Source organism: Manis javanica, chromosome 5 (assembly GCF_040802235.1).
Source record: "Manis javanica isolate MJ-LG chromosome 5, MJ_LKY, whole genome shotgun sequence".
Classification (NCBI taxonomy): Eukaryota; Metazoa; Chordata; class Mammalia; order Pholidota; family Manidae; genus Manis; species Manis javanica.
The window spans coordinates 51,912,163-51,928,261 of NC_133160.1; the positions used below are offsets into that span (position 1 = coordinate 51,912,163).

The following is a 16,099-nucleotide window of genomic DNA, read 5'->3' on the forward strand; positions in this document are numbered from 1 at the left end:
CCTCTGAGAGAGACAGGCCTGGATTTGAACCCTATTTCCACCCTTTATTGGTTAAAGCCTCAGGCAAGTAATTATATGCACTTTCTTCCCTGAGTTGTGACAGTTAAATGAGATAATGAATCTAAAACCCTTAGAGTACAGGAAGATAATAGAGGTTAGCAATTCTTATTAGTATTTCAGAAAGAAAACGTACAGCGTGCTTATTAGGTTAACATTTAATATGTTATTCACACCCACACCCACAAAATAGGAGCCTTCCTATTGACCACAATGACCGCTCCTCTTTTCACATACAGAACTCTAGGAAGAAAGACCGGGGTGATGGACGCTGTTCAAAAACATGATTTACATCAAATTCCGCACCCAACTATGTGCAGTAGGAGGTACAACCCCACTGTTTGCAGAGAGGGCAGGAGCTCTTCCTGCCAACCGCGGGCCGAATCCGCCCTACGAGCGCCGGCCGGGGGCGATCTGCGCGGGGCGCGGCCGTTGAGCCCCTCGGAGCAGGTGCGCGCGGCTCGCACCTCCGCCGCCTCCCACCGGCCTGCGGCCGCACGCGCATGCGCGGTTAGCGGTCGCTGCTGGGCGGCCGCAGGCGGGTTAGGTCTGCGGAGACGCGGGGACCAGGTGGCGGCGACGCGGACATCTGAGCTGCCTTGGCCGAAAACAGGCCCGTAAGACAGGTGAGTGGGCAGTAGCCACTTTCCCATTGCCCTTTGCGCTTGGGCGGGGTCGGGAGTCCGAGTCATGGTTCCTGGGCCGCGCCCTTCTCTTTGGGGATCCACCAGGCTGAATATGAGGGTCCAGATGAAGGGCTGTGTGTGGAGTTCGTGGATGGGGGAGCGGCGGGCGAGGTTCTTGGGCGGCTCCCCGGCGCTGGGTGAGGAGGGGCCGCCCTGTGGTGGCGGGGCTGATGCCGCCGCGGGGCGTTGGGTCCTCCGGCACCGCGGGTCCACCTGCAGCGCTGGGTCGGGCGGGTGCGGGGGAAGCCAGGGCCTCGCCCAGCTCGCCTGGCCCTGGGGGACTAAGGGCCCCAGAGAGTCGAGTCTGTTACTCCAGCGGTTACCATGTCAGCCCCGTTACGCGCTCGAGCTCTGGCAAGCGCCCCCGAGGGACGCAGAGGGGACCCGAGGCTCGTCTCGCGCCACTCACCACAGCAGCTACTTCTCACAGAGACGCGAACGACATCAAAATAGACTCAGCTTACGCAATGCCCGCCTCCGTAAAGACGAGGGGACCCGGCCATCACTGCGGCGACTTGTGACTCGGGCCACTCCCTGGATGCGCAGCCTGGACCCCTCTGTGCGCCGCTGGGGAGGGGGTGGGAGGGTTGAGTTGAATCCAATGAAGCCGTAATTACTAGAGTCTCATTATCACCTAAAGGCTGTTTACGATCAGATGCTTGGCTGATTTTATTTGTAGCATCTGCCCAAATAACAAGGAAGAGGCATTTGTTTGGGATTTTTTTTTATTATGGTATCATTAATATACAATCACATGACCAACATTGTGGTTACTAGATTCCCCCCATTATCAAGTCCCCACCACATACCCCATTACAGTCACTGTCCATCAGCATAGTATTGATTGGGATTTAAAAGCAAATGCCAACAAAGCTCAAAACGAGGAAAGAGAAAATAAATCGAATGTCCATGGGAAGAAGTCTCAAAATAAAATAATTTATACTGAAAGTTTTTGATGCATAAAAGCCATTGAAACCAAGATCTAGTCTTAGTATTTTGCTTGCCTTAAATTTTTTACATCGCTCTAGGTAGCCCTCTTTTCGCTAAGTTTGACCTCTCTGCAGTACAGTTTTGCCTTCCATCTAATTGGTTCTGTCTTCCAATCACATTTAGACCTTATCCCTAAATCCTTAGAACAAGACACTCTATATACTTTATCTAGTAGACAAAATTTATTGTGTATAAATGATGTATTTTGATGGATCTGTAGAAACTGAACAGTGCTGTATATTAACCTTACTTGCTTTCAGTACCTAATATGTGTTAGTGTCTTTTAATTAGGAAGCTAGAATTGTCTACTTTAATGAACCTTTAGATCATCTAGTTTGAGACTTTAACTTGACAGATGGAAAAACAGGCCCAGAGCAGTTTTAATAAACTCTTGCCTTTTTAATAAATAGAACTAGAAATTTGGTGTTGTGGTGCCAAGTTCAGTGTACTTTCTATTATATCAGTCTGTACTTGAGTTCCTGAAGCTGCATGACAATGCAAAATTTAGTGATTTATGGCATACCAGTGGTGGATGGATCCTCAGTTGGCCATTAAAACTGAACAGCCAGCAGGAAGGCATCTTATAAGAAACAGCATATAGAAAAGCATAAATGTGTTAAATAGGTGACTTAAAAACTGTGAAATGACTGAGTCTTAAAAGGCCAAAATTTATGCTGAGAACTACAGAGAACTATTGAAAGTTTTATAAACAGATAATTCTTGTTTTGAGCATGTTAGAAGGTGGAGGATAGATTTAGAGATTAGCAAGACTGGAAACAATGGCAAAGTGGTAGATAATTTTCAGAAATGATGGATTCCTGAATTAAAGCAGAGGCATGGGGGTAGAAAGAGACATTTAAGAAATAGCCAAATGCATTTAGTTAACAATGACATAGGGAACCAGTGAGAAAGAATAGTCTTTAACATAATGGCAAAGTGACTGATTTGGTTGACTGGAGGTACAGTTAATGGGAGATGGGAATTAAGGAGAAAGATTTGGGTTTGGAAGCAAAGATCAAGTTCAAATTAATGGAGGCTTTGGGATCTTGAAGATGGATCATGATTTGAAAACAGTAACCTCTGAGCTGTGGATAAAATCTGGGGGTTCTTGGTTAGCTCTTAGAGGTAGAAGTCAAGAGTATATATGATATAAGAAGAAAGCCTGGGGACAGAACCATGCTGCTAAGGGACACTGACATTTACAGAAGATTAAAGAAAAGGAAGAAAACTGAGAATCAGTTGCATAGCAACTGTGGATAAAGTGAACGTTCCTGTGGCCAGGATTCTCACCTAGCCCTGGTTGGCTAGCTCACTACACACGTGTGGGCAATGTGTCATTATTGACTCTCTATATAAAGAGCCCTGCCCAGTGCTCTGGGTGACATGGTGGCAAGGCTGCAGGAGAGCAGAGCAGAAGCTGGAGTGGTGGCAGCACCAAGGACAGAGGCCCAGAGGATGACTGTGCAGGCAGAGAGGCTCAGAGGAAGGCTGTGTGGGCAGAGAGGCCCAGAGGCAGAGACAGCCTTGCTGCATGCAGACTCTCTCTGAGTGGACAGGACTCTAATGATTGACCTGCCACCATGGAAATAAAGTTGGGTATAATCCTTTCACTCCAAGAATGTTCTGCTGTCATTTTTTTGGTCACATTGAATCCATAGTGAACTTGCCTGGGGCTGAAAACCATTGGCAGGACAGCAACCAAGGGAGAAAAGGGCTCCAAGAGGCAGCCATTAAGAGCAGGAAAGCTGTAGACAATCGGAATGAAAAATGCTATCATTCTTATCAACTAAGACTTGGTTATAGGAAGAGCAGCTAGAATTAAGTAGTGCAGAAATAAAAGTATTAGTTTTTGATTGCTGCCATAACAAATGATGACAAATTTAGCAGCTTACAGCAATACAAATTAATTTTCTCACAATTCTATAAGGCAGAAGTTTGACACACATCTCACGGAGCTAATATCCAGGTGTCATCAGGGCATCCTTCCTAACTAGAAGCTCTGGGGGAGATTCTGCTTCTTTGCTTATTCAGGTTGGTGGCAAAATTCAGTTTTCTGTGGTTGTGGAACTCAGGTTTCCGTTTCCTTGCTGACTGGCAGCTGAGGGCTGTTTTCCTTGGCTCACAACCCCTTACATCTTCAAGGTCCCTGTGGTGCATGGCATCCCTCTTACTCTGCAAATCTCTCCTGCCCATTTTGACCAACATCCTCTTCTACTTTTAAGGGCCCATTTGATTGTATTGGGCCCACCTATATAATCCAGGCTACTCTCCCTGTTTTAGAGCCAGCTAATTAGCAACCTTAATTCTATTTGCAAAGTCCCTTTTAGTATGTGAGGCAACAGAATTAGGGTGTCTTGGGCAGGGGAGGAGTATTCTGTCTACCATAGGAAGTTAGAAGTATTAGTAGTTAATGAAGACATTCTTTCTTGAAGCTTTTGTTAAGTAAAGGAGATATTTAGAAACATTTATGTTATCTAGCATATGATAATTATAGTTACTGTAGTAAGCCTTACTACTTATGCTTGAGCTTTTAAACTAAGAAATGCAAATATCTTCTTAAATATCCTGAAATTTGATGAGTACTTGGTAAAATTTTAAAGTATCATAGAAACATAAGTTAATAACATGAAGTTGCTGGGTTTTATATTTTTATGTAGCCTAATCTTTGCTGGAAAGATTTTAAAGGCCATTTAACCAACTAACAGAATCTGTGTACAAAAAATATAATTTGGATACACATTAAAATTTGGCTTTTAAAATACAAAATCCACAGAAACTGGAATGTATGTCTAAAGGGTGGAACATAATAGGAAAATATTTAACCTTATATTATGTATTATAGGCTTGAAACTTTAATGTCATTTACTGAGGATTAAATTATTAAACCTAACCTTAGAGCCTTTATGAAAGGAATGTAGAGCTTGAAGCTAGACCTAATTTTGAGTCTTGCTTCTCCTATTTAGTAGCAAGCATTTTTGGGTATGCTTGGGTAACTTACTCATCTCGCATGGCCTCACTTTCCTTTTGTACAATGGGATACTAACACATTTACCATAGGGTGCTGTAAAGATGGGAATTAATATGCTTGAAGCACAGTAAATACTCAAAAACAGCACTACTCTTCTTGCTCTCTTCCCTGTTCAGTTCCTTTGTCACACGCTGCTTCCTTTGTCCCTGACCTAGGGAAATCACTTCTTTCTGTCCTTTGCATCTGTCTCACTGGAGGGTTTCAGCCCCAGGCAAATTTATTCTGGACTTGGTGATACCTAATAACAACTGACCCAGCAACTGAAGTTGTGGGTAAACGGGTTTATACCAAGCTTTATTCTCACAGTGGCAGATCCAGTGCTGGAATCACATCTGCCTATGGGACATTTACAGTTCGTCTCTGCCTCCACCTCTGCTTCTGGGCAGAGCACTGAGCGGAGCTCTTTATATAGTAACATCAACAGTAATGGCTAATTGCTAACCGGTGTGTAAGCATTCGTCTAGTCAGTAGGCCAATTACATCGTCAAGTAGATTAGGGTCAGGTGAGGATCCTGGTCATAGGTATTTCCATTTTCCCTACATTCTACCCCTCCAGGATTCTCACCTCATAATCTGTGTGCCCTCAGTTTTCCACGATGGTCCTTATGTGAGAAAGCTGGAACATTATAACCATTTCCACAACACCAACAGAGGCTATAACAATGTACAGATAACAGCAAAAATTATGATACACATAACAACAGAAATTATGATAATCCTCAAGCCTGAGGAGATCAATTGCCACCAAGTGGTTATTCCAGCTGTATTCAAACCAGTTAGATTCAGACAAGTTCATGACTCACACTTTCCACAGGAGGCCAGTAGCAGAACTTGTAGGGAGCTCTGTGCACATCTAGCAAGCAGCAGGACTGCTGGGGGTGTGCCCAATCAGATGACATTAGAAGAGATTAATATTAAGGGCAATAAGACACATGTTTTAGTGACACCAACATAGGCAACTCTTGTCCATCAGGTAGGATGCATGCAAGAGAGTGGTCCGGTGATAGGACTGTGGCACGAAGGGGGTCCCACATCTGGGTCTAGTATACCATACCTTTACCCATATCTCTTGGGGTTACTGAGGGGGTCTGTGTATAGTGCTACTGGAGGTGCATGCACTGGCCATAACAATAAAACAAAACTCCTCCAGTAAGATGCTTTTTACCTTCTGGACATTTAGGGTACAGTACTGTGATCTTTGGAGGCCACTGTGCTGTTACTCCCAGAATACATATGAGGCCAGCTTCCAGGCCTTGTCCCCTAGATGTTAGGAAGGCCAGCCATCACTGGTCCATGTGTCAAAATGTCTAAGGCCACCACATTGTCTGAATGGAATCTTGGGGGTTTATTGTAGTCAGTGCTGGTAGCAAGAGACTGTGGTGGCCAAACCCTAGCTTCAACAGTTTCTCTTTAGTTTGTATTTGTAGTTGTGTAGGGGAGGCAGCAATGTGTGTTAGCATGTCTGTGGGGCTCAGTTCCTCCTTTCAGGGCTTCTCATTAAGATGTCTTAGCGCTGTCCATAAGTAGGCTATCCCCATAGACTATTAGTATCTGATGTCAGACCAGATTTTAACAAACCACTGTACCTCTCTGTGAGGCCTTTCCCAGTAGGATTATGTACTACACAAAACTTCCATTTTATCCCTAATTGTTGCACCCATTCTTGTAGTGCATGTCCAGTACAGTGGGTACCTTGATCACTCTCAACTACCTGCGGTCAGCCGTAGGCTGCAAAGAGATGCTCCAGGTCTCTTTTGGTCATTTGCTGGTCTTCACAATGCACAGGAAAAGCAATCAGAAGTCCAGTAGCTGTGTCCACACCAGTCATGACATATCGATACCCTTCTGACACGGGCAGAGGCCCAGTATAGCCTATCTGCCACCGGATGCAGGGTATAGGTCCCTTAGCTGTCATCCCAGGTTGCTATGGAACTCAGTGTAAGTCTCTTTTAGAGAAAACAATGGCTTCTGCTACTAGGCTCTGCTGACTTCTTCAAGGGTTAAAGGCAGGCCTCACTGACAGGCTACAACCCATATTGTCTTCTTCCCTGCATGCATCAAATGTTGATGTAACCATTGGGCCATATCAGAGGAAGGATTTCCTTCTAGCTAATATACCTGGGCCAATTCATCTGCTTCATTGTTTTCTGGGGATGCCCTAAGCAAATGACCTGTCACGTGATATAGTCTGTTTTAGTTTGACCAGAGGCACATAAGTCTTGTCACAACTCTTGCTCCCAAAGAGGTTGGTGACCAACCATCCAGTTTGCATGATACCATATCGGTAGCCACAGGGTCAAGCCCCGATAAATGGCCCAGCTGTCAGTGAAGACAACTATGGGAGAAGGCTCCTGGATGATCATGAGCCATACTGCCCGCAGTTCTGCCTATTGACTGCTCTTCTCACCATCTTCCATCCATATTGTCTCAGTCTTAGGATGGAAAGCTACAGCCCTCCATTTTGGGGGCTGCCCATGGCTGGAACCATCTGTGTACCATGCATCTTCAGATTTAGGAGTTCTCTGCTAGTAGTGGCTCTAAAGTAAATTCTTCCTGCCTTTCACTAGTATATATCACAGGAAGCATTGGAGTTATTCACTAAAGGGGCAAGTAGAGACGGTGCTACACTGCTGCAGGTATGAGCCCCACCTGGCCAGTGTAGGCATCTGTGCCGCTATATCTCTCATCCCTGCTATATCCTTGTCCAGGGCCATAATTTACTGGGTTATAAATGGCATTTTTTTCATGCCTAATTCCTGTAACACCTTTTGGAGTTCAGCATACATCTGCCATCTAGCAGAGGAAGGCCTAATTGGGCCATACAGGGTGAAGTGTGGCCATTACCTACTTGAAAAGTGAATGGATTTCCTGGAGTCTGGTGTGTATTCTGCAGTTGCTGCCACAAAGCAGGATGAGTTATCAGGGAAGCCATCTTTCCCATCTCTGATCCAGACAGAATGATCCCATCCACCCCTACCTTTCAAAAGTGCAGGAGCCAAGCTGAAATGGACTCTGAGAGTTTCTGCCAAAACCAGGAATCCAAATCCACCAGCTCCGCCTGTGTATAGGGGCAGAGCATAGAGTACTCCACCACCTGGAGAGGGTGCTATACATTTCTGGGAGGAACTTATGGTTGCTGCATCTTTATTTTCTTGACTACAACTGGGCAGGATTTCAATAAAGGAGGGATGGGGCCTCTGGCACCACTTCTACCCTCTAGTTCTCCCCTGGCTCCTGCACCATTTCCGGGGCTGATGGCAATTCTCTTGTTCCACAGTGTGCCTCCTCTGCTACATCCTTTACCTTTTCCACAGTGCCTCACAGTGACACTATCTCAGTCTTCAACAGCTCTCTTACCTTCTTGCTTTCTCAGTAACTTGCAGCTGGAATTCTTGCACTGCTTCTTATTCTTCTTGCAGGAGTACATCCTTCTCCTTCAAATCCTGTGCCACTTCTACAGTGCCTGGCAGTGCTGCCATCTCATTCTGCAAAGACTCTTTTACCTCCTCCACAGCACCTTGCAACTTGCATTATTGTGCTTCTCATAGGAGCACATCCTTCTCCTTTATGGCCCTTCTTAACAGTGTGAGAAATAGCCAACCCACAGTTCCCACCACCATGTGGGCACTCTGTTTCTCCAAGGACCTCCCTATTTTGCAAAGGGCCTCCTCTACTGCCTCAGGCATCACCTCTGCTTCCCCCCAGTCGTGGGGAGGAACTCACTCCTCCAGGAGGATCACCACCTCCATCCATGTGCCCACTGGGGGATACCTGGGTATCTCGTCATCCATGGGGAAGATCGCTGAAGCATGCCTCCCCTGAGGACAGCTTATTCCATCTTTCGGTCTGTAGTGAATCCTTCCAACTACATCAGATGTCTCGCTGGAGGGTTTCAGCCCCAGGCAAGTTCTCTCTGGATTAGGTGAGACTGAATAACAACATAACATTAGGGGTAAAGGGTTTAATACAAAGCTTTATGTTCATGGTGGCAAGTCCAGTGCTAGAATCATGTCTGCCTCTAGCAAGTCCTCAATCCATCTCCATCTCTGCCTTCCTAGCAGAGCACCAGGCAGAGCTCTTTATATATTAACATTGACAATAATGGCTCATTGCCAGCAAGTGTGTGATCATGTGCCTATGATTACATCATCAAGTAGATGAGGGTCAGGTAAGGATCCTGGCCATAAGATCTTCCGTTTTCCTTACAACATCTTACTTTAAGTAACTTTATCAAAGAGGCTTTCTCTCACCCTTTCCCCACCACATAAATTCAGTTCCCTAATTACCAACTCTTACAACTTCTTACTTTTCTATCACTTATTACAGTTTACATATTATATCTAAGTTATCTGCTGAATATGTGATTTTCATTGTAGAATATAAACTCTGAGATAAAGGGCTATGTTTGTTTTGTGAATTACTGTAAATTCACTAACTTAGTTCCTAGCACATAATTGGCAATCACAAATGTTTGTCAAGTGAACTTGTGAATGGTGAATTTTATTATCTACTGGCTATCCTCCCTTGAATTTTTGGAAACATTAGCCATCACAAAATTATAAATCCCTGATGCCATTTATCCTGAAGTATGCTAATTTCTTCTGTGAGAAAACAGCTGCATTTCAAATCGAGTCTTGCAGTTTCTTTGGAGAAAGCTGTCACTCTATGATGCCATTGTTACTTGTCTTCCCACCTCATTTCCTGCCTCATTCCCACCTCATTCAAAGTGAATTTTCTTTATGTGCTGTGTAACCAGATAATTCTAAGAATACCCTCTAATTTGGGTGAATTTGTCCAGTTTTACTTTTGTGATATGGTAACAAAATCTTTCTAATTTTCTGTTAATTATTTTTTCTAGTAAATTATGAATTGCATACTAAATTATGAATTGCATTGCAGCACATCTATAGCAAGATTCTGAAATAACTCTCAATAAGAGATCTTCTTCACATGTTGAGTAGGATTTTAAAATATTAATTCCTCCATGTTAAATTAGATCATGAAACTGAAAAATTTGTAGCCCATTATCTCTGTTCTCTATGGAAATGCCTTTACCAGCTTAGGTTTAACAATGTTGTAACAAACTTCAGAGGGCCAGTGGTAGAAGCACTGACATACTCTTTGTCTCCCATAAAATCATAGTTAAAGACATCTATTATGTAAGGATTCAGACCACAAATTTTTCTAGGAGTTAAATTCTAGAAAAGGATTTTTCCCTCCAAGGATCTTGTAGACTTTTAAAGACAGTGAACACTCCCCCATTGTATTCCTCATTTTCTCCTATTTGCCTAGAAACCCTTCTGCTAAATTTATTGTTTCAGTGCAGCTGCAACAAGTTCATCCTAGCTGGTTGCTTAATAATATCTATTTCCCTCCTGCCTGCTGCTTTAACCTTTTTTTTCCCATCATTTATGCATTCATTTACTCATTCTATAAACATATATCTGCTCTTGTTTGTCATGTACCAGCGCTCTTTGGGACACTGTGGATACAGAAACTGAGAGTTCCAGCCCTCAGTAAGTTTATATTTTTGTCTTTGAAAATATGAAAGGTTGTGTTTTGCAAGTTGCCTCAAGCTATTCTTTTGGAACTAAGTGGAAGTAGTATAAATCCTAAATTTAAATAAGTGAATGTGTAATTATGTTTATATAAACATCAGTTTGAAAATGATGTTATTTAGTCAATTTTGATTTTAGTGTGTAGCTATGGTTTTAAAACTCAGTGCTGATTGAATTCATTCTTTCAGTAATTAATACAGCCAAATAATATTCCCACATCCAGAATTTCAGCTCTGATCCTTTCACTAATCTCAGACCTTCAGAGTTTCTCTCTTTTATAGGATCAGATCCAAACTCCTTTGAATGTTTTGTAGCACTTTGTTGCCTAAAATGCCAGAAAGATGTATTTTCAACTATTATTTCTGCTATTTTGGTTCTTTTCCCACATTTTGCTATATTTCTTGAGATATTTTCATTGTTTCTAGGTCTTCTGATTTAGTTTAAAAAATACCCAATTTTTACTTAATGGTATGTATTAGTTACAGTAATGCTCAAATGGAAAAAAAAAATCTCAGAGGCCTAATACAATTTCTTGTTGCTGGTGTTCATAACGATTTGATGACTTTGATGAATAATTGTATGTGTCAATCTGATTGAACCACCAAGTGCCCAGATCTTTGGTCGGATGTGATGTATCTGTGAGAGTGTTATTTTGCATTAAGATGAACATATGAATGTTAGACTGAGTAAAGCAGATTGTCCTCCTTAGTGTGGGTGGCCTTCATCCAATCTGCTGAAGGCCTGAATAGAACAAAAAAACTGATCTTCCAGTGAAGAAGATGGAACTCCTCCTGCCTGAGTGTGCTGGGACTGCAGTCTTTTCCAGCCTTAGGACTGTAGGACTGCAACTGAAACATTGCCTCTGCTTGGGTCTCAAGCCTGCTGGCCTTCAGACTGGAAATTTACCATTGACTTTCCTGGGTCTCACCTAACTCTACCCAAGTTCACACTTAACTCCAAAGGAAATGTAGTCTAGTCATGTTATCTGGGAAAAGGGAAAATAGCTTGGTGATCAGCCCGGACTCTATCCCGTATATCATAGTAAATATCAGGTATGCTGTGATTGTCTTTTCTTTTTGTGCTTTTGCTACCTTTGATGTGGGATCGAGCATTACTTCAATACCAGTATGAGCTGCACTTTATAATTTGTGGTTTGGGGCTGGCAGTGGAGTTCAGTAGGGCTTTTAGGTAATGGTAGTGAAATTCTTTGAGGTAGATCACTCAGCTTGATTTTGTCAAGTCACAAGGAAATAAAAAGTCAGAAGAAAATAAGAAAATAAAAAATAAAAACACAATATACTAAAACTTATGGGATAAATACAGTGAAAGTAGTGCTGAGAAGGAAATATATAGCTATGGATGCTTATCTTAGAAAAAGAAAGGTCTCCAGTTAACAACCTAACTTTACACCTTAAGGAGCTAGAAAACCAAAACGAGCATAAGGAAGGAAATATAGATTATATGAGAGACAAATGGAATAGAGAATGGATAAACAATTGAGAAAATCAGTGAAACCGAGAGTTGGTTCTTCACAAAGATCAACAAAAGTGACTAACCCTGAGCTATATTGAGTAAGAAAAAAATACTCAAAAGAATTAAAATCAGAAGTGAGGGGACATTACAACTAATTCTATAGATATAAAAATGATCGTGAGAATACTATGAACAATTATATGCTAACAAACTGGAGAACCTAGATGAAATGGGTAAATTCCTAGGAACACACCACCTATCAAGAATAAATCATGATGAAATAGAAAATGTGAACAGACTTATAACTAGTAAGGAGATTGAACCAGTAATCAAAACCCTCTAACAAAATCCCAGGAGCAGATGATTTAAAACTGGTGAAAGAAAAACTGGTACCAGTCCTCCTCAAACTCTTCCAAAAAATTGAAGAGGAAAGGAGCACTTCCAAACTCATTCTATGAGAGCAGCATTACCCTGATATTGAAGCTAGACAAAAAAAATGGTAAGAAAACTACAGACCAATATCCCTAGTTATATTGATGCAAAAATCCTTAACAAAATACTAGCAAAGAAAATTCAGTGGCACATTAAAAGTATTATATACTATGACCAAGTGGAATTTACTCCTGAAATGCAAGAATGGTTTAACATCTGCAAATCAGTGTAATGCACCTCATTACCAGAATACAGAAAAAAAACCCCACATGATCATCACAATTGATGCAGAAAAAGCATTTGACAATATTCAGCACCTTTTTTGGTAAGACATTAAAAAAAACTATGAATAGAAAGAAACTACTTCAGTGTAATAAAGGCCATATATGAAAAGCCAACTCTGACACCATAGACAGAAAGCTTTTCCTCTAAGATCTGGAACACAACAAGAATGCCTACTTTTCTCACTTTTATTCAACGTAGTATAGGAAGTCCTAACCAGATAAATTAGGCAAGAAAAGACATCTAATTTGAAAGGAAGAAGTAAAATTACCTCTGTGCACAGATAACATGATCTTACATGTAGAAAAACCTAAAAATTCCACCAAAAAAAGAGAGAAAACCTGTAGAACTACAAAAAGAATGGTGGTTGCCCAGAGGCTGATAGAAAGGAAAATGCAGGAGTTTTAATAGGTAAAGTTTTGGTTTTAAAAGGTGGGAAGAGTTCTGGAGATTGGTTGTACAACAGTGTGAATATATCTAAAACTACTGAACAGTTAAATTTGGTATAAATGGTTACCTTTATGTTATGTGCAGTCTATCACAATTAAAATAATTTTTTTAAACTGCAAAAATTAGTTCCTTTTATGTTTTTTTTTTTGAGGGCATCTCTCATATTTATTGATCAAATGGTTGTTAACAACAATAAAATTCAGTATAGGGGGGTCAATGCTCAATGTACAATCTTTAATCCATCTCAAGCCTAATTCTCGTCAGTCTCCAATCTTCTGAAGCATAACAAACAAGTTCTTACATGGTGAACGAATTCTTACATAGTGAATAAATTCTTACATGGTGAACTGTACAAGGGCATTCATCACAGAAACTTTCGGTTTTGATCACGCATTATGAACTATAAACAATCAGGTCAAATATGAATATTCGTTTGATTTTTATACTTGATTTATATGTTGATCCCACATTTCTCCCTTTATTATTATTATTATTTTTATTTTATTATTTATTTATTTATTTATTATTTTTTTTGAGAGGGCATCTCTCATATTTATTGATCAAATGGTTGTTAACAACAGTAAAATTCAGTATAGGAGGGTCAACGCTCAATGTACAATCATTAATCCATCTCAAGCCTAATTCTCATCAGTCTCCAATCTTCTGAAGCATAACGAACAAGTTCTTACATGGTGAACGAATTCTTACATGGTGAATAAATTCTTACATGGTGAACAGTACAAGGGCATTCATCACAGAAACTTTTGGTTTTGATCATGCATTATGACCTATAAACAATCAGGTCAAATATGAATATTCGTTTGATTTTTGTACTTGATTTATATGTTGATCCCACATTTCTCCTATTATTATTATTATTTTTATTTTTAATAAAATGCTGAAGTGGTAGGTAGATGCAAGATAAAGGTAGAAAACATAGTTTAGTGCTGTAAGACGGCAAATGTAGATGATCAGATGATCAGGTGTGTGCCTATGGACTAAGTATTAATCCAGGCTAGACAAGGGCAGCAAGACATCCACGGATGCAGAAGATTTCTCTCAAAGCAGGGGGGGTGAGGTTCTGAGCCTCACCTCTGTTGATCCCCAAATTCTCACCTGATGGCCCCCCTGCGACTGTGCCTGTCTTAGGTTGTTCCTCCCTTGAGGAATCTTACCCGTCTCTGGCTAACCAGTCATCTTCCGGGGCCATACAGGGAAATGTAAAGTTGGTAAGTGAGAGAGAAGCCATATTGTTTGCAAAGGTTAACTTTTTACTTCTTTGCAGATTTATGCCCTGTGGCTTCTATGCCCAGCACTTGTCTCGAGGTATCTTTACCACCTGGAGGAATTATGATACTCGGTAAATTCGATATGAGGCACGAATTCTATTTAAGGGTTGTAATTAGGAAGGAAGAAGAAAAGCTATAGATGTAGCATATGAAGGAAACATGGGAGGATTGATTATTTCTTTGACATATCTTCTTGTATAGTACCTTAACTATGTATAGGTTTTAAACTACTAACTAATTTGCACACACATATTAACATAATAGGAATACGGTGACATAAACAAAGCAAATCTATAATTACCATCCATCTCCAGTGAAGCCAAGAAAACCATTTAGGCACCCTAGGCATTTGTGAAAATTTATCTATGATATGATGGATATTGTCCAACTGTACTTGAACCATCAGACAAATTAAAGCAGCCCATTTCTGGGATCTGTTCACATCCCATATGTTCTTTTAACCATAGATAGTCTATAGTCAGATTTTGGAGTGCTACAATTTGCACCCCTCCCAACTCCTGGTTGAGTTCCAACAGTACAGATCCGGTCAAATTCGTTGTCTCACTGTATGCACATGCCAACCTAGACATCTCCCTCCTCATTCCTATGGCAAGTCCAGGAGATGGTGGGCTGGATGCAGCCCCAACTGCAGCATCGTCCGGATACTGTGGAGGCTTTTTGATGATCATCCCCCGGCACAAGTCCTCCAGAGAGTGCTGATGCCGGCAGCTCCTCCTCATATCATATCTTAGTTCATTTTCTGGGTATCCAAGCTAGGCCTTGATCTTCTGCATAGAAACAAACAGACCCTTTGCCCACACTTTGACATGCCCTCTATACCACTGTGCAGAACTCATTGGAGGTCAGCACACAGTAACTGCTTTTTTTTTTTTTTTAATTAAGAGAAAGGAATATTATCAGAAAAGAGTACCTCCATAGCTGATCATCTGACACCCTTTAAGTGATCAACATTAAGGATATTTAAAGCATGCGTTGATCTTTGATTTACCAATAGTTTTATCCTGTCAAGGAGTAATCCCCCTTTTCTTTCTTTCTTTCTTTTTCTTTTTTTTTTTTTAATTTTTAATCTACACTTACATGAAGAATACTATGTTTACTATGCTCTCCCCTATATCAGGTCCCCCCTAACAACCACATTACGGTTACTGTCCATCAGCTTAGCAAAATGTTGTAGAGTCACTACTTGTCCTCTCTGTGTTGTGCAGCCCACCCTCCCCTTTCTCCCTCCCCCCCATGCATGCTAATCTTAATACCCCCCTTCTTCTTCCCCCCCTTATCCCTCCCTGCCCACTCATCCTCCCCAGTTCCTTTCCCTTTGGTACCTGTTAGTCCATTTTTGGGTTCTGTAATTCCGCTGCTGTTTTGTTCCTTCAGTTTTTCCTTTGTTCCTATACTCCTCAGATGAGTGAAATCATTTGGTATTTCTCTTTCTCTGCTTGGCTTATTTCACTGAGCATAATACTCTCCAGCTCCATCCATGTTGCTGCAAATGGTTGGATTTTTCCACTTCTTATGGCTGAGTAGTATTCCATTGTGCATATGTACCACATCTTCTTTATCCATTCATCTACCAATGGACATTTAGGTTGCTTCCAATTCTTGGCTATTGTAAATAGTGCTGTGATAAACATAGGGGTGCATCTGTCTTTCTCAAATTTGATTGCTGCGTTCTTAGGGTAAATTCCTAGGAGTGGAATTCCTGGGTCAAACGGTAGGTCTGTTTTGAGCATTTTGATGAACATCCATACTGCTTTCCACAATGGTTGAACTAATTTACATTCCCACCAGCAGTGTAGGAAGGTTCCCCTTTCTCCACAGCCTCGCCAACATTTG

At 41.5% G+C, this 16,099-nt stretch overlaps 1 protein-coding gene across 3 annotated transcripts in view; it reads left to right on the forward strand.

The window, feature by feature from the left end:
* Positions 1-240: 240 nt before the first annotated feature.
* The window catches only part of CLGN (calmegin), a 71,393-nt gene continuing 55,534 nt past the window's right edge, over positions 241-16,099 (forward strand). The window contains exons 1-2 of one of the 3 annotated variants that reach the window (XM_073237020.1): positions 241-683; positions 10,230-10,277. The gene's annotated coding sequence lies outside the window, so the exon portion shown is untranslated. The remainder of the gene's footprint in view (positions 684-10,229; positions 10,278-16,099) is intronic. The other 2 variants (XM_073237019.1, XM_036998763.2) reach the window with 2 other exon arrangements.